The sequence below is a fragment of the Pelodiscus sinensis genome, chromosome 9 (assembly GCF_049634645.1).
Source record: "Pelodiscus sinensis isolate JC-2024 chromosome 9, ASM4963464v1, whole genome shotgun sequence".
Classification (NCBI taxonomy): Eukaryota; Metazoa; Chordata; order Testudines; family Trionychidae; genus Pelodiscus; species Pelodiscus sinensis.
Window position 1 is genome coordinate 36,704,683 of NC_134719.1, and position 23,963 is coordinate 36,728,645.

General features: G+C 43.7%; 1 long non-coding RNA gene across 2 annotated transcripts in view; it reads left to right on the forward strand.

The window, feature by feature from the left end:
* Positions 1-16,860: 16,860 nt before the first annotated feature.
* The window catches only part of LOC142830668 (uncharacterized), a 44,345-nt gene continuing 37,242 nt past the window's right edge, over positions 16,861-23,963 (forward strand). For both annotated transcript variants that reach the window (XR_012906111.1, XR_012906112.1), the window contains exon 1: positions 16,861-17,016. This is a non-coding gene — a long non-coding RNA (uncharacterized LOC142830668). The remainder of the gene's footprint in view (positions 17,017-23,963) is intronic.

Consider the following 23,963-nt stretch of genomic DNA (forward strand, 5'->3'; position numbering starts at 1 on the left):
AAGGAGACAAAGAAACAAACAAAACAGAATCAGAAGGGGTGACTGAGCCCTTGGGAGGTGCCTGCCCCCACTCCCTCCTCCCCTCAAAAACCCCAAGAGCTGCTTTCTATTTGGGACAGAGCTTCCTCCCCACCCCCAGCCCAACCCTCTTACACCTGCCTACTTTTCCCTAGGATTCCCTTTTCTAGGATCCCCACCCCCTCCTGCCCTAGGGATTGCAGCCTGAGAGTGCCTTACCTCCATGAGGAGGGCCCTGACCATGGACTTTCCTACGCCGAACTGGTTGCCCACAGACTGGTAGCTGTCTGGGGTGGTGAGCTTCCAGTTGGTGATAGTGACCTGCTTTTCCACAGGGATGGCGGGTCACATCTGAATGTCCCATCGTTGGAGGGCAGCAGGGAGCCAGGCACACAGAATCATGAAGGTGGCCTTCCACAGGCAGAAGTTTGTGGGAGCCACTGCTGGTCACCCCACTGCTCCATGACCAGCCAGTCCCACCAGTTGGAACTGGTGTCCAGCCTCCAAAAGCGTTTCTCTACTAAGGGATGCAGTTGCAAGGATCTTGCTCCCACATCCAGGCAGAGGGTCTTGCTGATGAGCTCAGACTTGAGCTCATGCAGGACCATGAAAACAGTCTACACAAAGTACTGCAGAAGCTGCAGCATGGCAGTGTGGGGTCATTGTACGCCCAGAGGCAGCTGTAGTGCCAAGGAGTGTGCTGTACTGTCCGGAAGCAGGGCAACCAGAACTCACACTGATAAAGTTTTGCTGTCCTTCGGAGAGGTAAGCAAGCATGCAGCAGAAGCAGAGAAACTGCTGTCCAGGAGGGTCCCTTTAACCATGAGTCTCAGATAGCCTTAGGCAACAGCACCCGGAAGCAACTGCTGATCTAATGCCCTGCCTGAACTGGTTCCGGGTGGCCTTAAATGTGAGATAGCGTCCAATCAGTGTGGTTGCTATCTTTCAAAAAAGCAATTTGCATTTTCATTGTGCTTTTGCTGTGTAGACGCTCTTTCTAAATAAGCTTTTCCGGAGGATTTCTTCCAGAAAAGCTTCTTCCGAAAGAAGCTGCAGTCTAGACATAGCCTGAGTTTTAAAAGACAGAAGAAAGAAGCATATTTTTAAGATACTGTTTGCTCATGTAATTCAAAACTGAATTTGTTTTGTTAAACGTCTTTAAACTACTTTCGCTCTATATCTATCTTTGTTTCTGCACAAAGCAAGTAAAGCATATATATATATGCAGTTCTTCCTTAAGCCAGGTTTAGTATACTTCCATTCTAAACATATTTTCTTCTTCATGCTGTATTTTCATTTCTGTGCTTTCATTTAGCTGTATATCCCTATTTTAGATGATCCATTAAATTTAAACTCTGCCTGCTCACATTACAGTAAATGCATTCGAATTTAGTCTAGTAGCTGAAATATCATTCATGGAATACTATTTTAAAAACTGAAGAAGAAATTTGAAATTTAACACCCCGAAAAACATTTAAAAATTAAAAGAATGTCAACATTGTTTTTAGGAACATAAAACTCAAAATTATAATAGAGCATGAACAATACCTAACATATGATACTTCATTAACTGACTTTCCAGTGAGCCTCCTATGCTTCATTATTGAAGAAAACACTGTGTGATCCATTTCCCAACATAAATATCTATTTCTTTGTTTCAAAGTCTCAGAGATATATTTTGTTAGTCTCTAAGGGTATGTCTACACTACTGCATTTTTTCGAAATAGCTTATTTCCAAATAGTTAATTCGAAATAACATGTCTACACACAAAATGCATTTTGAAATAGTGTTTTATTATTTCAAAATAGCACATCCACACTGATGGGATGCTGAATCGCATTTAAGGGCAGCTGAAATTGGTTCCAGCAGGGCATCAGGTCAGTAGTTGCTTTGTGTGGCTGCTACCTGAGGCTATTTGAGGCTTGTGCTTAAAGGGACCCCCCTAGACAGCAGGTTCTCAGCTTTCCCTGCTTGCTTTCCTACCTCGCTGAGGGACAGCAAAGCATTTTACTCTCTGTCTGCTTTGGTTGCCCTGACTCGGGACATCACAGCACTCGGCACCATGGAGCCAGAGCTACCCCTGGGCACTCTGGTGCTCATTTTGGACGTGTAGCTGCAAGCCTGGCTGCAATTTCTAGAGATTGCCTGGCAGCATCTGCTGCAGCCTGACCCCCAGGCCATCTTCCCGACCCCCTTGGGGGCCGGGGAGGAGCAGTAGCAGTGCCCAGATGCCAGCATGCCCCACCGCATCTGGCGTCTGGACACCAGCAGTGACTGGTTGGACCACACCGTCCTGGAGCTCTGCGGAGAGCAACAATGGACCCAGAACTTCAGGATGAAGGAGGACACCTTCCTTGAGCTCTGTGAGTGGCTCGCCCCTGCTCTGCTGTGACGGGACACGCACATGAGGCCCGCCATTTCCCTCCACAAGCGTGTGGCCATCGCCCTCTGGAAGCTCTCCATGCCTAATAGCTACCAATCCATGGCGAACCAGTTCGGCGTGGGGTGATCCACTATCAGAGCAGTGCTCATGCTGGTATGGCAATCTCTGGCCACTGTGCCCAGGGAGAAGAGGGGTGTGAGGACAAGATGGGCTGCCCTAGGGGAAAGAGGGGGAGGTGGTGAAAGTCCTTTCCCTGGGAAGGTTTGGTCTGTCCCAGCCACACCCCAGGATTGCCGGGGGGGGGGCGTTGCTCCTGGGAGTGGGGGCGTGGGGCAGTGGCAGGGAAGGAACACTCTCAGCCACCCTGGCACCCCAGTGACTCTCGGTGTTTTTGTGTGTTCCTCTGCAGGTGGTCAAGGCCATCAACAGAGTGCTGCTCCGCAGAGTCATCCACTTCACCGATTTGGACGCAGTAATCGAGGGGTTTGGTGCCCTGGCTTCCTCAACTGCGGGGGGGCTATCGACAGGACGCACATTCCCATTTGTGTCCCAGACCACCAGGCCTCCCTCTACATCAACCGGAAGGGATACTTCTCAGTCATCCTGCAGGCTGTATCTGACCACCGGGGCCAGTTCGTGGACATTAACGTGGGCAGGTCCAGCAAAGCACAAGATGTGCAGGTGTACCACAACTCCTCCATGTGCCAGAGGCTTCAAGCCGGGACTTTCTTCCCCGACCACCACATCAGGGTTGGGGACGTTGATGTGCCTAGTGGGGGATGCGGCCTATCCCCTACAACCCTGGCTCATGAAGCCCTACATGGGACACCTCAACCCCTCCCGACAGGCATTTAATGCCAAGCTCAGCAGGGCCCGGATTGGGGTGGAGGGGGCGTTAAGCCAGTTGAAGGCCCGTTTTAGATGCCTCCCCCCAAACCTCACTGAGGTCCACAATCTCCGCACTAGACCAGGAAGGTGCCTGTCTGGCCCTTTGTGGCCCCTGGCTGGCTCCTGGGAGCTGCCAGCCTGCTCCTGGGGAGCAGTGGAGGGCGTGGTGCTACTGGGTTGCTGGCTCATGCTGGGCCAGGTGCACGGACTGCTGGCTCTGTGCTGGCAGACTTGCAGCTGGCACAGGCACTGTAGCCAGAATCTACCTCTTTAAGGGCTCCGGGGCTCCGGGGCTGCGGGGGGAGCAGAAGAGTTTTCCTTGTTGTGCCCAGAGTGGCCACCAGGGCACCCTGGGAAGGGCTGGAAGCCCCCTATTTCGAAATAAGCATCTACACAATGCTTATTTCAATTTAGTTATTTTGAATTTGGCATTATTCCTCATGGAATGAGGTTTACCAAATTCAAAATCAAATATTTTTAAATTATTTTTAAATTTTAAAATATTTTGATTTAATTTCAAAATTGTGATTTGGCTGTGTAGATGCTAGGAAAGTTATTTCAAAATAATGGCTATTTCAAAATAACTTTGCTGTGTAGACATACCCTAAGGTACCACAGGACTGCTCTTATTGTAAAAAAGCTTTTTTGTTTCAGTTCTTTTAGTTTTTTGGGCTAGTGAGTTGTATTGGCATCTACTCATGTCATTGCTACTAGCCACCATGCTCCAACTTAACCATTTGAATTTTTAACTGCAAATTCCTTGCCTCCATTCTCCCTGATCCCTTTATCAATCCCCTGTGGACTATCCAAAATACTCTCACCAAAACCATCTTCCTTATCCATCATTCTAACTATGTCAACTGCATCTGAAAGCCTGATCCAAAACCCAGTGCATTCAGAGGAAAGACCCTCTTTGACTTCAGTGGGCTTTGGGTCAAGTCCTGATGCTCTCCCTTGTTTAGTATATATCACATTGAAACTGTCTGTAGTCTTATTTAAGGCTCTGCACAGTCTTTCTTTGCCTACATCTTTGACCTCATCCTGTGTCTTGTCTTGTTCTCCCCCCCCCCCTCCGTTATGCTTCTCAAGTAAGAATGACACCAACCACAGTCCTACATCAAACTAATTTGCAGTTTCCTTCTTCATTCTTCTGGTGAGGTATGGACCTGAATTTGCAAAGAGTTTTTGTGCCTCCTAAATTTTTTTGGAAAATTAACTATTCATCCTAAGAAAATTGCCCAGCACTCCATGGAGGCCCTAAATTACCAAGCAGGGTTTAATGAGCAATTCTGGTAATATATGTATTTGTTGTTGAGGTTTGGTATAGGACTGATTGACAGTAAAGGAAATAATTCACTTTACGCTCCTGAGAAACATCAGCACCACTCATGCCTGCGTGATACCCAAAAGAGCTTCCTTATTGATTCAAATAATGCATCACTTGTACATTAAGTGGAAAGACAAGCAGGGTATATTTTACAACAAATGATTATACATCCTGGTTTGACCAGGAATGTCTGACACTGAATGAAGTAAGAATCCAAATACAGACAGCTATATTCCTGCATTTTTCTAACCTGTTCTGTCCTTGTCAGCTGCTCTAGGAGCCTCTCAAAAGCTGCTTAAATATTCAGAGGCAGAATACTCTGAAATTGCTTTGTTGAAGTGCACGCCATTTTGGAAACATGGTGAATTTTCAGAAACCACAGTACGTAGCTATGCTGCTGCTCACTTTGTCATATTTTCCTTTCTAATTCTTAGGTCAGTTTTAAATAATCTAATGACTTTTGGTGTTCAAAATCTTCCAGGCTCACAAAATAGCCACTTAATCTGCAATCTACTGAAGCTTCATATGTGTCTTCTGCAGGGCCGCATTATGACTTTCATGGGCCCTAGGCACTTTTCCCTTCATGGGCCCCTTCCTCCATAAAAAAAATTTTTAAAAATTATTTTTTAAATAACTTTAAATACGTCAACATTTTATTTTTTTCTGTTTTAGGCAAAATGTAATAGATATTCATGGGCCATAAAGTTTCATTTTTTTCTGATGTGAGAAAAAAATTAAAACATTTTCTTCAACCCTAAAAGTTCATTTTTTTCTTCTGATTTTAAAAGAAATTAAAACATTTTCATGGGCCCCTAAAAGTGTCATGGATCCTAGGCACTGTGCCTACTGTGCCTAATGGATAAGTCGGCCCTGGTCTTCTGTAAAGATATTTTCCAGCTTTCTCCTTTGCTATTCAATACTATTAAATAACATTTAACTAACTACATTTGTTGCAGTATGTCTTATTGGATAGCATGAAGGTAATGTTAGGGCTGATATCATCTTTATGTGTCTGATCCTGCTCCTATTAAGTCAATAATAAATTCCTATCGATTTCAATAGGAGCAAACTTATGGGTATTGACTGACTGTTAAAAACCATTGTTATAATTCTTAGATCCTATGTCTAACTCACATGTGATTGTTACAGAAAACCAGCTGCAGTTAGTTTTATGAACTGCCTAAATGACTTCATTGCCTGGGATGATTTCCATGTCCAAATGTATTCTCAATGAGTGATCTGTAAAATTAACTTTTGAAGTAAACAACAAAATGCTACCTCCGACAACGTGCTTGTCTTTGAAATCATCCTGATGCTTTCTCTCCTGTTGAGTGAGCCATACTTCATTGACTGGGATGTAGTATTTAAGTAAAGTATTTGCAGATAATATACAATGGCTCTTCTGAGCTGTTAAAAATGAGTTGAATGTTCCATCTAAAAACAATACCGCACACGGTATTCAAGCTGTGGGCATACCATGGATTTATACAGAGGCAAGATGGTATTTTCACCCACATCTTGAATACTGTGTGCAGATGGCATTGCCCCATCTCAAAAAAGATGCATTGGAACTGGTAAAAGTTCAGAAAAGAGCAACAGAAATGATTAAGGTTATGGAATAGCTACCATATGAGGATAAGTTAATAAGACTGTGACTTTACAGCTTGGAAAAGTCACAACAAAGGAGGGATATGATTGAGATCTATAAATTCATGACCAGAGAGGGCAGGGCATCAGGTCGGCAGTTACTTTGTGTAGCTGCTGCTTGAGGCTATCTGAGGCTCTTGAGGCTATCTGTGGACCCCTCCACACATCAAGGTCTCAGGCTTTTTGTCTTTGCCTACCTCCTTGAGGGACAGCAAAGCCCTTTCTTCTGGCTGCTGTGGTTGCCTTGCAGACATCTCAGCTTGTCAGACGTGGAGCCGGAGCTGCCTCTGGGCAGTCTTCTGCTATTGCAGCTTGTGCTGCAACTCATGCAGCAGTTTCTGCAGGTTGCCTCCCAGGCCCTACAGAAACCCAACTCCCAGCTTCTCTGGGAGAACCTCCCTGGATCTCTGTGGGCATGGCTCATGCAGCTGGATCCTGCCCGCCCTCCCCTGTACATCATGTCCCGCCGCCTCTGGCATCTGGACTCCAGTGCAGACTGGTGGGACCGGATCATCATGGAGCTGTGGGAAAACCAGTAGTGGCTCCAGAATTTCAGGATGAGGAAGGACATGTTTCTGGAGCTCTGTGAGTGGCTCGCCCCTGCCCTCAGGCTATGGGACACTCATGTGAGACCCTCCATCCCCTGCCAGAAGTGTGTCACCATTGCCCTCTGGAAGCTCACCATGCTGGACAGCTATCAATCTGGCGGGAATCACTTTGGCATGGGGAGATCGATTGTCAGGACAATATGGTATTCTCACACTACTGTTCCAAGGGAGGGGGTGTGGACTGCTGAAATGGGGTTCCCTAGGAAAAAAGGAGATGAGAGTGATAGGGTAAGCCCCCTCCCCAGGAGGTTTTTTCAGTCCCACCTCACAAAAACCTGCTGGGGGTTAGGGTGAGTGGAGGAGGGGGTTGCTCCTAGTGTGTGTGGGGTAGGGGGACAGAGGGGTGGGCTGGTGGAACTCCCATGGGTCTTGGCACCCCAGTGAATCTCTATTTGTTTGTCTCCTTCTACAGGTGGCGAGGGCCATCAACACCATCATTCTGTGCAGAGTCATCCACCTCAGTGATGTGGACACCATCATCACCAGGTTTGCTGCCATGAGCTTCCCCAACTGCGGGGATGGGAGCTATTGATGGCACCCCTGACCACAGAACATCTTTCTTCATCAACTGGTCCTGCAGGCCATCACGGACCACTGGGGCCAGTTTACTGTCGGATGGTCGGGGAAGGTGCACAACGCACCTGTCTTTAGAAACTCTAGCATGTTCCAGAAGCTGCACACCAGAACTTTTTTCCCTAACTGCACCATCAGGTTCGGGGACGTGGACATGCCCATCTGCATGGTGGGAGATACAGCCTATCTTCTCTTGCCTTGGATCATGAAGCCATACCTTGGCCACCTCAACCCCTCTTGGAAACACTACAATGCCAGGCTCAGCAGGGCTTGCATGGCTGTGGAGGGCACCTTCGGCTGTTTGAAGGAGCATTTCAGATGCCTCCTCACGCGGCTGGACCTTGGGGAGTGCAATATCCCTCATGTGGTGGCCGTGTGTTGTGTGCTCCACAATCTTTGTGAGCAAAAGGGGCTGGTGAGGAGTGGATGCTGACTGCATCAGCAGGGCCTTTGAACAGCCGCACACAGCTGCCATTCAGCAGGCTCATCAGGGGGCCGTGCATATCCAGGAGGCCCTGAAGGAGAGTTTTTCCCCAGGGGCCCAGTGACACTCTCCCCTGGGCCTCCCCACTAGGGGCTGTGTGGCCAGGAGCGACATATGGTCCCACATGCACAGGCCATAATGGCCAAGCGAGGAGCTGCCGGGGTGGAGCTATCAGCTACCCCTCACCGCCAACCACTTCCACCCCCCTGTATGAAGGGAAAATGATGGCATTCACATGAGCATTCCTTCCCCAGCCTCGGATGATGCCTGGGAAACATCCACAGGGAGGGGTACTGGCTTCAGGTCAGAAGGGTGCTGGAGCTGGCCTCCTACAACTCCTCCTCCTCCACCTCATTTCTCTCCCCTGGGAGGATGACAATGGGCATCTTGAGCCCAGAGTCCACAACCAGAGGGTGGAGGGACTGTCCCGCCCTCCAAGATGGGGTCCAGGTCTTTGAAATAAGGGCAGGTATAGGGTTCTGCCCCGGAGCAGGAGTTGCCCTCCCTGACCCTGGCATATGCCTGGTGGAGCTCTTTCGCCTTCATCTTCACGTGCTCCTGTGTGCAGATGTGACCCTTGTTGGCCAGGCTTCCTGTGTTTGGTGTGGAGATCCTGGAGGTTGGTCTTGTCACCCCAAACCTCAGTAAGGTGCAGGATCTCTGTACCAGACTGTCTGACTGCTCCCTGGGAGCAGCGGAGGGCTGATTGGGAGTAACAGAGTTTCTCATTTTTTTAATAAAGCGAGGCAGTGGAAGTTGCAGGGTGGCTCAGGGCTGTCAGGGCTTCCTTCTAGCCACAGGCCTTTTTGCAGAGGCTGCAATTTTAAGGGCTCTAGGAGAAGGGGGGAATATAGAGTTTGGCTGAGTGTGGACAGAACAGCCAGCAGGTAACTTTGGGAAGGGCTGGAGGTCCCTTATTCCAAAATAACTACAGCTGCCTTGTCTACACAGCCTCTATTTCGAAATAACTATTTCAGAAGACACGTCATTTCTCACAGAATGAGGTTTACAGATTTCAGAATAAGCCGCTCATTATTTCAAAATGATTTTGAAATAACACTATTGAGATAAATATGAGTCAATAGAGTGACGCTGTTGCAAAAAAAGCAAACGTTATTCTGGGACGCATTAACAGGAGTGCTGTGAGCAAGACACGAGAGGTTATTCTTCCACTCTACTCTGTGCTGATTAAGTCTCAGTTGGAGTATTGTGTCCAGTTCTGGGAACCACATTTCAATAAAGATGTAGAGAAATTGGAGAAGGTCCAGAGAAGAGCAACAAAAATGATTAAAGGTCTAGAGAACAGGAGCTATGAGGGAAGACTGAAAGAACTGGGCTTGTTTAGTTTAGAAAAGAAGACTGAGAAGAGACATAACGGTCTTCAAGTATCTAAAAGGGTGCTGTAAGGAGAAGGGAGAAAAACTGTTCTCCTTGGCCTCTGAGCATAGGACAAGAAGCAATGGGCTTAAACTGCAGCAAGGGAGGTTTAGGGTGGACATTAGGAAACACTTCCTGCCTGTCAGGGTGGTTAAACGCTGGAATAAGTTGCCTAGGGAGGTTGTGGAATCTCCATCTCTGGAGATATTTAAGAACAGGTTCGATAGACATCTATCACGGATTGCCTAGATGGTACTGGGTCCTGCTGTGAGGGCTTGGGACTGGACTCGATGAACTCTCGAGGTCCCAGTTCTAGTGTTCTATAATTCTATTGCTGCATAGATGCTTGCATAGTTATTCTGGAATAACAGCCATTATTCCAAAATAACATTGCTGTGTAGACATACTCTCGTGGTACGTCTACACAGCAGGGCTAAACTCGAAATAAATTACACAACTTGAACTATCCTAATTGCGCAGCTTACGTCAAAATACCTTATTTTGAATTTGGGCATGTCGACACAGCATTTGTTTCAAAATAGAGCACTCTTCCTTCAACCTGCTTTACTCCTCATACAATGAGGTTTACAGAAGTTGGAGTAAGAAGCCCAAAATAAATTTGAAATAACAAGTGTGCTGTGTAGATGTGCAGTAAGTTATTTTGGGATAACTCTGCCGTGTAGACATACCCTAAATGAAATTAATAGGTAGCAAGTTTAAAACAAACAAAAAGAAGAATTTCTTCACACAATGCACAGTCAACCCATGGAACTCTTTGCCAAACGATGTTGTAAAAGCTAAAACTAATATCAGGGTTGAAAAAAGAAGTAGAAAAATTCACGGGGGCTGGGTCCAGCAATGACTATTAGCTAGTATGGGCAAGGATGGGGTCCCTAACCTCTTTTTTTCCAGAAGCTGGAAATGGGCAATAGGGGATGGATCAATTGATTGTTACCTGTTCTGTTCATTCCCTCTATGGCACTTGGCCATGGCCACTGTCAGCAGACAGGATATTGGGCTAGATCCACCTTTGGTCTGACCCAGCATGGCTATTTCTATGTCATTTTCCTTTATTCTCTATCCATTTCTTAATGATTCCTAATATTCTGTTTGCTTTTTTGACTGCTGCTATGCATGGAGAGGGTATTTTCAGAGAACTATTCACTCTAAGATCTCTCTTAAGTAGGAACAGTTAATTTAGACTCCGTCATCTTATATGCATAGTTGGGATTATGTTTCTAATGTGCATTACTTTGCATTTATCAACATTGAATTTCAGCTGCCATTTTGCTGCCCTTTTCATAGCTCTTCAGTCTGCTTTGGATTGAGTAGTTTTGTATTATGTGCAAATTTTGCATTTAAGTTGGAGAGAAGAATTAGAAGATCACCAGTGAAAACTGATTTAAGCTGTTCTATAAGCCTCATGGAGAAGGCAGTGTTTTAATTTTTTTTCTAAAGCATAGTGCACAGCTCTGGGACTATAAACAGTAATCCACAATCATGAGACCAGTGTTCTGAAATTTCTCTGTGACTGCAGCCTTGCCTCTCTTTTAAGAAAGCAGCTAGCATGTGACCTGCCATGTACCTTGTTTATTGGGCACACATTCAGTAGTGCCTTATAGGCATGTGCATATTTGATTCCATACTCCCGTACATGTAGGCTATGGCTATCACTCAAGAGTAAAATGCAGGGAGAAAGAAACTCACTAACAATCCTCCTGCAGACTAGTCACCACCTTTCTCCTCCTCTGCACACACACCGATCGTCTCAGTTATGTTCTGTAGTACTGTTTGGGTCCTAGCTCTCTGCTACTCAGATATATTTAAAGGAGGATTTCAAATGTCTATGTTGTTACTTAATCCCTGTTCCCCTTACTCTACAAGCACATGAGCTTGTTGGTTCACCACAATTAGCAACCACTTTGTCTACACCACACAGCTTTTAGAGACATGGCTGTGGTGACATGGCAGTGTCACTACAAGTCTGGCAGTGTAAATGCTTTTTGTCAGCACTGCAGATAAAAAGCTGCTGTTCCCTATGAGTGGTGTTTGTGTCATCGGCAGGAGAGCACTCCTGCTAACAAAGTGCCATGTACACTAACACTTCCTGTGGCAGCAAAGCTTTTGTTGTTCAGGGTTCTTTTTTTTAAAAGAACTTGTGAATGACAAAAGCTTTGTCACTCAATTGCCAGTGTAGACAAAGCCCAAGTTAACATTTTGCAGCTCGAGTTATGGCTTGTGCCTTTGAGATATGACTGAAAACTTAATTCAGACATTTATAATTCAGGTGCAGTTCCCAATGGAAACTAGTGACTCATCACATTGTGAGTCTGGGCAAATAGGTGCAGAAGGCACCGACATACAATAATGAGAAGATATTGACTTTTGCTGAGGCCAAGATAAGAATTTATTAAGTGAGGTAAACAGTGACTAAAACTTTGGACAGCTCTCCCATATTCCACTCTTTTTTCTTTCTTTCTTTCTTTTTTCTTACAGTCCATAGAAGGTTGTAGAGAACTTTCTGAATAACTCAGTTACCATGTAGCAAGTTAGATATCCACTTTTGCATTGCACATTATACTTGTTTTCACTTATAGTACTTCTGAGGCCAAAGTAATTTAGAGTGCATTTCAGAGGGATATTTAAAATAATGCTAATTATAGGGTATTTCATTGACTCTGCCATTTAGAAACCACAAGCCTTTTAATGAAATAGTCTTCTGATCCTAAGGGTCTTTACAGTCTATTCCAACCCCAAGCTGACTGTACACGTTTCTGTACTTTACCTCACTCTCTCTGACATCTAAGATTCCATTTTGTACTATTTAAAGACAGCGTGGCATTTGAACAGCTCTCCGAAGGATTTCCTTAGAAGTGGTCACTCCTTGTGCCACTGACACCCTTTCCACTCTTGAGAAAGGGATTTTTCAGATGAATTATTCACCAGCCTCAGAGGGCTTGATTTGGCTAAAATTGACATCTCAACACTATGCTGCTGTTCCACCTTGAAAAATGAGGGTTTGTCAGATTTTACTCCAGCCAATAGCTGCTGCTCTTTCTGATGGGTTGTAGTAGTAAACATGCCCACGGTAGTAAGAATGCAGGTTATACAATCAGACAGTCTCCTTTTGTACTACAGCTTTTCAAATCTTCAAACAAACTATTGTACTCCTTGAACAAACCCTCTTTCAGTTACACTTAAATATTACCTGTTGAAATATACATTTCTCAACACATGCACATGCAAAATCTACCATCAGAGAAAGTGTGTGCTTTTGCTAAGAAACAAGTTTTGGGCTCATAAAATATTTGTGATCCAATTCTTTACAGCCTGCTTGATAGCTCTAAATTACAATTCATGCCCACTACAGGTATTCAGAGAAGATTTTAAATTAATTTAATGTAAAAATGTATAGCTGCAGCTTCTGCATTTAATTTTTAAAAATATTTATTTAGCCTTAGCTATTTCTTTTACTAATATTTTTATGGAGCAAAGATAATGTGCTTTACAGACAGACAGTTTTACAGAGAGTCACTGCTTTACAGACAGACAAGAAGAAATGATCCCTGCCCCAGAGTTCTAGGATTTCTAGTCATTCTGAAGTGGATAACTTGGTTCAAATACAAATGACGCACCGCGTGTCTGCGTATCTTTCCTAAGCAACCAGGCAATATAACACATTCATGTGTCTCCCCTTTACAGCTTGCAAGGAAAGGGGCCTCTCAACTACTTCTTTAGCACAACCCTCCTTCAGTACCAAGTGCAAAAGCCCATGTAAAGTTAATACAAACACAGAGTACAGAAACTTTATCCAGAAGCCTCCTCTTTTTGGGTTCTGGAGGCAGCTGGCATCAGAGGAGCCGGGGGGCAAAGCTACTGTGGAAATACAGCACCCTGCATGTTTGACCATGAGCTACTCCCATCACTGGAGTTTATGAGCCAGATTCCCTCTTTCTTTCATGTAGGGATGTGACCAGGCACTTTGTTTAAACTTTTATTGTCCCTTTCACTCCAGTCTATGGGTACATCTACACTGCTGACTCTGACATGTGGGGCTCAGGATAAGAGGCTGTTCAACTGTAATGTAGAAATCCGGAGCTGGTCTCTAGGACCCTCTGAGGTGGGAAGTTCTCAGAGTTTGGGCTGCATCCTGAGCTGGAAAGTCTACACTGCAGGCAAAAAGCAGCCCTGCAGCCCGAGTTCTATAAGACCAACTTAGCTGGCCTGGGCTAGGTAGAGCTGTCTAACTGCAGTATAAACATCCCCTAAGTCCCTGTGTGAAACTGGGTTAATTCTAGTTTGTTTCTATTCAGTGTCTTCCTTCTCCTATTCTCATTATGCTTCTCTCATTTCCTTAGATGATGGACTCTTATTTCTTTCCTTCTGTTGTTGCAGCTAGGCAATTGGCTTGTTAGTTTCTGATTATACCCTCATTGAATTTTATTTTTGTTTTAAAAACCTTGTTTCTGATGGGCAGCGCTGGACTAGGGAGTCCTCTATATTTTTAAATATTACAAAGTTACTGAAGATTTTACCATGCTCAGATTACTTAGTATTAGAAATACTCTTCTAAAACAACTATTGGATCATGCTGGAAATTCCACCTGTGAATGGAGGTACAGAAAGGTATCAATAGCAAGTTCTGACATTTAAAGAGTAAAGTCATAGCTAATTCAAATAATCTATATGTTCTAGGAAGCCATAAGTCTTTAGCACCGATGTATGTTATAATCTTGTTGTGCTTTGAAAACCCCAACACATAATAACTTAAACTGATTATGGAATTAAGATTTCCCTGCCTACAAAATGTTTTAATCATTTTGCAGAACTGGAGCATACATTCCAGCCTTGCTACAATTTAGGTAAAGAGAGATTACATTTCACACTGAATATTTAAGAGGGATTAAATCTGTCTTGCATAGTGCAAAGTGTATTACCTGATCCAAAGACTCACATTGACTTCACTGGGCTTTGGATGAGGCTCTGAAAACACTTTTTGATTTGGGATTACAGCAAGGGAAAAGTGCTAAAGGAAATGAGTTAGAAGGACTTAGCTCAGTTCCCAATGGACGCGAGAGTCCACATCACAAAAATGTTGTATGCGCCTGATCCAAATCCCTCTGAAGTTAGTGGAAGTCTTTGGATTGAGTCATATATGCTACACTACCTACTTTGTGACATAATGTAAATGAATGGCAGCTTTAGGAGACTGCTTTATGACTATTTAAAATTGTCCTTTGCATTAATCTCTTCCATGTGTATATAATCACTAGTTTGGGGCTCTGGTTCGAGTAAGAGCATATAAGAGCTACAGCAATCTACCTTCTATTCAGAATACATCTGCACCCATTTACTAAATTCATTTGCTGTGTTGAAGCTCAGATAGTGTGCTTCCCATTGTTCCCTACCTGTCAGCTGCAGAATTCTCCTCTTCCCTCGCCCCCCCCCCCCCCCACTCTCTATCGCCTCTACATCCAACATTAAACTATTTTAAACAAGGTTGGGCTTTGTTATACAGAGTTTCAGCCTGTTTAGTACCATGGCAAATACACTGTGATTAATCTTTTAAATATGTTATTTAAGATACAAAAAAATAGATAAAGCATTTGAATGTAAAGTATTAAGTAAGGTTTTCATATAAACAATGTCCCTTGTTCCTTTTCCCTTCAGCTGTAGAGTATTTAGAAGGGAAAATATCACTTTGTTTCTAATCTGTCAGACAATAATTGTTTTTCTTGGGGAGCAGGGGAGGGAATTTGGACTGGAAGAGGTTGTTGTTCAAGTCTGGTCCTGTTTCCCTGAAGGCAAACAGCCATGAAGGAGAGAAAAGAATAGCCAAGGGAGAAAATGCAGCCTCTGTCTTTGGTGCTGATTATCACTTGCAACCTCACTCCTGGAAAGAAAAGAGCACAGCGCTTAGCTTTATCAGCCACTCTGAGATCTGGCAAACTGGTACAGCATTGGGTGGCTTAGGGCACTGCTTTCAGTTGCATCTCTGGGCACAAGCTTCCAGCAGTGTTTTGCAGCTAAGCCAGATTATTATTAGACAGATGGGCTACGTCTACACTGCAAGAGCTCTTGCGCAAGAAGGCAGTGGGGATGGGCAACAGGGGTTTCTTGTGCAAGAAAATGGCCATCAGAGCTTTCTTGCACAAGAGAGCATGCACACTGCCATGGACGCTCTTGTGCAAAAGCACATGGCAGTGTGGATGTGCTCTTGCACAAGAACTTTTGTGCAAGAACTCATGTGCAAAACAGTTTCTGCGCAAGAAGCCTGCAGTGTAGACGTAGCCAAGGTGAAAACTAGGAAAGAGAAGAAATGAGGTGGGGAAAGAAGAGGACAACTCTGAGGGATGAGGGTTCACATCCCAAGTGGTCAGAATTCAGCCAGAGCCAGTGGAGGTGGCAATGTCACCCATGTCCCTCTCTCTGGCCCAATCTGCTTAATATGGCTCTCAGGACCAGGCTGACACAGTCCTCATGGTGTCACAGTGGATCCTGGGGTCTCAAGTGCTGGTGGGGTGGCAGCCACAATGGGAAAGCTCACTTCTGCCTGTTATCAGTTGATGCATTCTCTTAATTCCCCGCCCACATCCTTTCTTTGAAGGACTGCAGAAAGGGAGTAAATGGAGGAATAGTCCATCTCCTTATTATTCTGTTCTGTCCTCGTTTCTAATACATCAGTTTTGGTTTATCAATTTCCCAGCCCACACTTCCCTTGTTTACCAGCTATGCTCATAACACAGGCCTTAAATTGTATCAGTGGTTCGTTTTTGTTTTGACTAATTTAATCTTTCTATGCCACCTTTGAATCTTTTCTTGTCAACATTTGTCATAAATTATTTTTTTTAACTTCTCATTTCTTAGCATTGATTTTACAGTTAGGCTATGTCTACACTCGCGGCTTCTTGTGTGAGTAATATGCAAATGAGGCTACGCATGGAATATCGCCAAGCCTCATTTGCATACCTAATGAGCCACCATTTTTTCAGAAAAGGCTCTTGCGCAAGGAGCGTCTACACTGCTCCTTCTTGTGCAAGAAAAACCTTCTTGCACAATGCCGTTCTTCCTGTCAAGTAATAGGTGTAACAGCATTGCACAAGAGGGTTTTTCTTGCTCAAGAAGGGGCAGTGTAGATGCTCCTTCTTGCACAAGAGCCTCTTCTGAAAAAAAAGGTGGCTCATTAGGTATGCAAATGAGGCTCAGCAATATTCCATGCTTAGCCTCATTTGCATATTACTCACGCAAGAAGCTGCGAGTGTAGACATAGCCTTAGGGTACTCCTGTAGAGCCCATTATTACAATAGGTCAAGCTCTCCCCAGGCTTCCTCTTACTAGAATTCAATGTACTGTTTTTGTGAGCAAAAACTTCAGTCTCACCTCTACATCTATGGAAGTCTCTTTGGCAGTTGTGTGAGGGTGCGATCAGCCGCTATAAATAGGGGCCCTTTTGGTGCCAGCACCTGGTCACTTAGAACCCACAGGGCACTGCCTAGTTAGAGTAGGAGAAATTTAAGCAGTCTGATTGTATTTGTCAGGTTATTGGGGATTTCTTGCACCTGTAGGAGTCTGATGAGCAAATGAAGGTAATTAAAGCATCAGCTGAACAGCTCAAAGAAGAAAGCAAGCAGGATAAAAGGGCTGAGTCAACAAGCAGGGAGGAAAGGCTATCCTGTCTGTTGCTACATTTTGTTGTACCTGGAACATAAAGTAAGAAATACTAATAAATACACTTGGTGATGGTACTTAGTAGAGTGTATGTGCTGCTTAATCATCAAAAGAGCTTACAGGCCAGGGTTTCTAGGGCTGGAGCCAGATGCCATCTAGGCAACAGAACAGATGTGGTTGGTTACTGGAGCTTTGCTTTAGGTATCTATCATACATAATAATTAATCTAGTTTTATATGTCACGTCACAAGAGATTTTAATGTATGATTTATTTGCTTATAGAGATGCTATTTAGGTGCATCATCTGATTTTTAGCAAGGTCCTGCACATATTTACCTTAGCCTCAATGGGCTCAATGATATACAAAGAGGTCATGACTCTAAAGATTATGCTATACATAAGGGCTACTTCTATACTGCAGGCTTTTTGCGCAAGAACTGTTTTGCATAAAAGTTCTTGCACAAGAGCGTGTCCACACTGCCAAGTGCTTTTGCACAAGAGACGTGCTTTTGCGCAAGAGAGTCCATGGCAATGTGGATGCTCTCTTGCGCAAGAAAGCTCTGATGGCCATTTTAGCCATAGGGGGTTCTTGCGCAAGAAACCCCTGTTGCCCATCTGCACTTCCTTCTTGCACAAGAGCTCTTGCACAAGAGGGCTTATTTGTCATGGGGAATGGAATAACTCTTGCACAAGAAGTTCTCTGTTCTGACGCTTACTGTAAATTTACTTGCGCAAGAACGCATGTGCAGTGTAGACACTCTGCAAGTTTTTGCGCAAGAATGGATGTCCTTGCGCAAGAAACCTGCAGTGTAGATGTAGCGAAGTAGTTCAGCCTGGATTAGCGCCTCCACAGATGTACGCTATCATAGTCTTACTAAAGCCAACAGAGTTACAGAAAATTTACACCAGCTGAAGAGTCTGAAATTTCTTTTATTTTTTCTCCAACCACAGACTGATCACATAGCTTCCTCTAATTTTAGAGATTTATGTAAAGTAGGGAAATATTATTAATACATCCCTAACAAATATTCTCCAACCACTGCTTCAAGAGCAGCTTGGTATTTAACTATTAATTACTTTAAAAGATATGCCCTCACACTTTATATAAACACTCACAAACATTTTAGTTTAATTTAAATTTAGATATTGCCCTAACCAAATAGTGATGTGCCCTGTGGTTTTTTTTTCTGCCAAAACATGATTTACTAACTCCAGTTTGGAGGTTAAAGAGTGCATGACCTTTCTCCATATTAATATTTAAAGCTTACCTTGTACAAAAAATCAGATGCTGACACAAATCTCACAGGACTAAGAGGTTTCTAACCTTTCAAAGAAGCAATGCCACATTGAAATATGTATTACTAAATTCAAAACAGAATATGTAACAAATGGCCCACTAGCAGATATTGAGTTTGCAAATTTCTTTCTATGCAAGCAAAAATCTATTTTTTTTTAAGAATTGCAGTACCACAAAGGCCAACACTTGACATCATAGCAAAGGCCAACAGCATAATGTGAAGCACTGAAGGAACAAGAGTAATTTTACCACTCTGTCCTAAGTGCAGGAGCCATTTGGTGCCCTTTTCAAAGTAATACATAGATGTTGCACTTTTTAAAAGGTGAGCATTTACTTATGTGTTTATAAAGATGCAATTTATAATAATTAAAGAACTAGGTGATTGTTTTTTGCAGTTGGACCAATTCAAAAAATGTGAATATCTTGCAGTTTTATCAGCTAACAGAGTTGATGAAAAAGAGACCAGAGTTATTTAACAGAAAGCCAAGTTGTTGATGGTTAACCTGTTGTAATATAGCACTAATCTGAATGTTTTTATTTTTTACAATTTTAACACACATGCAATTTGCCAGTGTGAAAAGATATTGTTTAAACCAAAATTATCTATCATCACCATTTGTAAAGCTCTTGTCCCTAATATCTAAGTACTACACATGAATTTAAAAACATGAATTAAAAAATTAAGTAGGCTAAGTGTGGGCAGTAACCACTCAATTTCACATCCACCCCAGTTGGAGCATGATGATAGTTCTACATCATGCAAAAGGGCTAATCTAGAGCAAATTTTTCATGGCTACATAGAATTTTCTTCATTTCTGAAGTAGCAAACAGGTGAATTTTACATAGGCTTGGCAGAATTTGATTTTTATTTCTTATAATTTCAACAGGTAATATTAATGCTTATTTTAAAGCATTTTAATTTTTATCTGTATTCATAGGTGAATTTCTGGGCAGGTCAGACAACAGTGGGAGGTTCAAACAGTAATTGTGCAATGCCGATAGATGATGAAATTCAAAATGTTAAAACTTAATAACTATTAAAACATAAATTGGCATCACATGTCAAAATATACCCAGTAAATATCCTTAAAATAAGCTGTAATAAATTCTCAAAGAACATTTTTCTATCTTTGTCTACCTGTCAATTTTGATTGTAATAGATGGAAAGGAAATATTTTTGTTTATGTGGATATGGTGAAATTGATGTTTGTCCAATAATATAATCCTTCCCAGTTTAGTTTTACAGCATGGCCTGAAGATGGCCATGGAAGTAATTATCCTTTTTTCCCTTGTAATGGTGTCCCAGAATTTCTGATCTGCTGCTGTTTAGGTTCTACCTCTTGCATCTGTATCAGTGTTCTGATACAAAACAGTTTGCATAATGCTCATGGAGGGCAACTGAAATTAGAGTGGCCATTGGCCTGGGAGTGCTTTAAATATCAGAGCCAGAACTTCAAATTGAATCTGTTAGTGGCAGGAAGCCAGCACAGACTGCAGAGCATTGCTGTGCTATGTTGTCTTGTCTATACTACTTATGAGAATAGTGTAAAAGTTCTAGTTCCTTCATACATTTCTGGTCTAATCCTAGTTACTGGGAGTTGCTGCAGTCCATCTATTAGGTGCCAAATGAATCAACTGCTGTTGCCAAATTATTGTTTGATTAAAGAAATGGATGGAATAGTCTTGCAAAGAGGAAGGTTGAGGAGAAGAAACCCTTTTAGTGATTGCAGTTATTTGGTTCTCTAAATGTGAGTTATGAGGCATTCTAGCATGATGCAATAACTGCATGAGTTTGGGGTGAGTCCATACTAGGTAGACTAGAGATTTTGGCTTAAGAGTAATATTGCAACTAGAATAGTGATTTGGAGCCTATGAAGATGACACTCTGACTCAGATACTGACCATTTCAGTCTGTTGTATTCACTAGCTGTTAGCCAAGAGCCAGAATTCTGGTAACCTCTGATCACACTCTGCCCTTCATCCTGCCATATATATATATAGTTGCTAACACAAGAAAGAAGATCTGGGGAGCTGTTTGGGAACTCTGGAGACCATGCCAGAGTTGGCAACATAAGAGAAAATAAATCTCTCAGTACTCTGACACATCATGGTGCTTGCTCGGAGCTCTGAGGGTTCTCAGCTGATGTGTGCAGCTTGGGTGATGCTGTGGAAGGGTAAAACCCCACTACCTGATCTTGATTTGCATTTTCAGGTTCAATGGGTTCAGGTTGCTCCTGTACCTGGAATTATAATGATGTCAAATGTGATCATATTTGCAAGTAATGTTGGTTAATCTCTTGGATTTAGTCCCACACAGCCTTAGAGACTTTTCATATTGCTTTTCCTGCTGCTTTCTATCCAGGTGTTTTATCCCTGTGATGGATAAGAGGTGTGCTAGTCAGCACTCGGTAACTAAAGAGCTAAACTCAGGTAGCTAAGGGGGTTGGCAGGACGCCAGGAGAACCAATGGGATACAGTCCTGAAATCTGATTTAAGGTGATATGCCTGCCTGCTCTCTTTGTGTGAGTTTTCTAAGTTAGGAGCTGGAGGAAGCAAGATGAAGTAATCAAATGGAATTACCATGCCTACAAGAAAAGTTGGGCATGGGAAAGGACTGGGCCTTGAAGAATGTATCAGTACGGATCATGAGTAGATAGAGAAATGTATGTTTAGTTGCCATCAGGGTATTTTTCTTTGTTTTCTTGTTTAGGTAAACTTCTCTATGTGAAATCCATGTGCTTCCCTCCCCCCACCCCTATTGACTATACCTAAGCTGTGCCAGAGCTTGGACTACTCCTCTGGAAGAAATTCAAGTGATTCTTCCTGGGTTTTAAAAGGAGTTGTACTCTTGATGGTGGCAGCCTTTCTCCCAGTGTCAGCAAATCTGTGACTGGGGAGCTTTTGTAAGCAGATCCTATGGAGGCACTCAGAGTGCCAGAGTGGGGAACAGCCCTGACAATCCCAATAGACTTCCTAAGGCGATCTTTCATCTTCTTCCTTTTTCCTGACTATGCCCTCTCCAACTCCTTTGTGGTGGCTTGAGATAAAGAAGAAATCACAATAAAATATTTAAAACTAAACATTAGTCAGCAATGACAAAGAGAACAGTAAAAGCGACATGGACAATTGATCTCTTTGAAATTATATACACTTTGACTGTCTTTGTCAGCTAACAGAGTTTTCCTCTAAATCTGCAGCTACTGGTGGTTCTAGGAATGAGCTATATTTGTGGAAATTCAGTCTTTGCAAACAAGATGTGATCCATTTGATTCTAAGCCACATACTGGTTCACAAAGCGTGATTCATGTAGAACAGTGTATTGCTAAATCTCAAAAAGGTTTTAGTGAGTCACAAGCATAATTTGAAGGCATGAAATTGCTCACAGGAGTAATGATTAAAGACAACATAATAATATAGAAAGAACTTGCAAAATCATACAACATTCACATTTTAGGTATTCCTGATAAAATAAATTGTACTTAACTAACAGATAAGCTTTCAAATCAACTGAATTCACTGACTAGTTCATTCCTAATCATATTTTAAACTTTTCACATTCCCTTTAAGTTCCCCTAAACATTGTTATCAATGATATCAACCAAGATTCTCATGACTTCGTTAGGATTTACCCTTGATCACGAACAATACATAAACTGAGCTCAGAAAACTAAGATAAACATCTCTTTCAGTACTGAGAGTGAATGTCTTTCCTAGTGCTAAAAAACAATTCCATCAAGAAGAAAGATTTTGCAAATCTGAAATTCTAAGTTGAGGGGTTGAGGAGCATGTTTTTTAGGTCAGAGGCCACTGACCCACCGAAAAAACAGCCAGGGACTGCACACAAGTGAGAAACAAAACACGACAAAAAACATCACCTGTCACAAGCATAGATTCCACAGTGCTGGAGGGAGCCCCATGCCTCAGGGGCCAGATCCATAAAAGCCGGGAGCTGCATCCAGTACCTGGGCCTTAGGTTCTTCCCCTCCCCCATTCTAAGTGTATGTGTTCAGTTTCCAGCTAAACTCGGACTAATTCAGAAATGATGAGAAGCCTTAGTTAGCTGAGTGACATTTTCCAAGAAAATGTTTGTCAAGGAAAAATGCTGATTCAACAACATTGAAGTGTTTTTTGAATTTGTGTCAATTTTACCATGTTGTTCCTGTCAAAAATATGTAAACAACAAAAATTCTGAAACAGTCTAAACATTTCATTTTGACATTTTCAACATAAAACATTCGTGGGGATTTGGGCTTGAAATTATTTTTTCTTGTGAAGTTTCCTTCAACTGTATTATAAAATAAATCAACATTTTTATATCACATTAAATGAAATATCCAGTTCAGTCTGACATTTTTTTACTTTGGATTTGTGGAAAATGATAAAATTTTCATTTTTTGGTTTAACCCAGAATTATTTTTTTCACCCATTTTTTTTGAAAATGCCAAAGAACTGAAAAATGCTTTATTCACTCAGCTCTAATTCTTTATTATATAGATATGATCAGATTCATAATAAATAACATAAACACTGAGGGTATGTCTACACTACAAAGTTAGTTCGAACTAACGGACGTTAGTTCGAACTAACTTTGATAGGCGCTACACTAGCACTCCGTTAGTTCGAACTTAATTCGAACTAACGGAGCGCTTAGTTCGAACTAGGTAAACCTCATTTTACGAGGATTAAGCCTAGTTTGAACTAGCTAGTTCGAATTAAGGGCTGTGTAGACCCTTAATTCGAACTAGTGGGAGGCTAATGCTTCCCAGGTTTCCCTGGTGGCCACTCTGGCCAACACCAGGAAAACTCTATTGCCCCCCTCCCGGCCCCGGAGCCCTTAAAGGGCCACGGGCTGGCTACACAGTTTGTGCCAGGTGCAAGGCTGCCAGCACCCGTGCCAGCAGACCCTGCACCTGCCACACCATGAGCCAGCCACCCAAGGACACCCAACCCTCCACTGCTCCCCAGGGCCAGCCTGGCGGCTCCCAGGAGCCTGCCTGAGGGCGCAAAAGGCGGGCGCCCGCTTGGTCAAGTGCAGAGATCGTGGACCTCATCGAGGTTTGGGGGGAAGCCTCCAATGTTCACGATCTCCGCCCTAGCCACAGGAACACGGCCGTCTACAGCCGCATGGCTGCCAGCCTGGCCGCCAGGGGCCACCAGCGCAGCCGGGAGCAGGTGCGCTGCAAGATTAAAGATCTGCGGCAGTCCTACTCCCGGGCCTGCCAGCCAGGGGCCGACCTGGAGGCCTGCCCCCGCTTCCACACCCTGGACCGCCTCCTGGGGGCTCATGCCGTCCCTGCCCCCCGGGACGTGATAGACCCCGGGGCAAAGGGCCTGCTCCAGGAGATGGAGGAGGAGGAGGAGGAGGAGGAGGAGGAGGGCTTTGAGAGCCAGGAGCCTGCCACCAGCCTGCCCGAGACCCGGGACCCCCGAGGCACCCCACAGAGCCACTCGCCTGTGTCGTCCGAGGCCGGGGAGGCGTCCACATGTGAGTACCATCGTGCTCCCCTTATGTGTACGGGGGGCTGGGGCGAGAGGGAGCCCCGGGACCGTGCTCCTGGGCCTTGCCCACCAAGGAGCAGCAGCTGGGGATCCTGCAGGGGCCCTGGCCTTGCAGAGGGGAGCTGGGTTTCACACACCTAGGCCCCTGGGGTAATTGACCGCTGGTCTTGTTGCACCACAGCTGCAGCACCTG